Source organism: Eimeria mitis, genomic scaffold, assembly GCF_000499745.2.
Source record: "Eimeria mitis Houghton genomic scaffold, Emh_scaff1428, whole genome shotgun sequence".
Lineage (NCBI taxonomy): Eukaryota > Apicomplexa > Conoidasida > Eucoccidiorida > Eimeriidae > Eimeria > Eimeria mitis.
The window spans coordinates 4,525-4,790 of NW_013569186.1; the positions used below are offsets into that span (position 1 = coordinate 4,525).

Here is a 266-nt window from a genome sequence, read left to right on the forward strand (position 1 = left end):
TTGCTTGTGTTTTTCTGTCTCCTTTTATATTTCCTTTGTCTCTTGTTTTTATATACTCTCGTTACTATTTATTTATTTATTTTTTTTTTTTTATTTTTTTTATGCTGTGGAGACGGAGGTGCATTACGACCAGCTGTTGCAGCTAGCCATTTGCTACTGCTGCTGCTGCTGCTGCCGCTGCTGCTGGTGCTGCTGCTGCTGCTGCTGCTGCTGCTGCGGGCAGCTAAACTCTAAGCCGCTTGTTGCGGGGTTCCTCACCAGCAGCA

At 45.1% G+C, this 266-nt stretch overlaps 1 protein-coding gene across 1 annotated transcript in view; it reads right to left on the bottom strand.

The window, feature by feature from the left end:
• The window catches only part of EMH_0036810 (uncharacterized protein), a gene marked incomplete at both ends in the record, with an annotated part of 4,246 nt that overhangs the window by 1,433 nt on the left and 2,547 nt on the right, over positions 1-266 (bottom strand). The window lies entirely within an intron of this gene.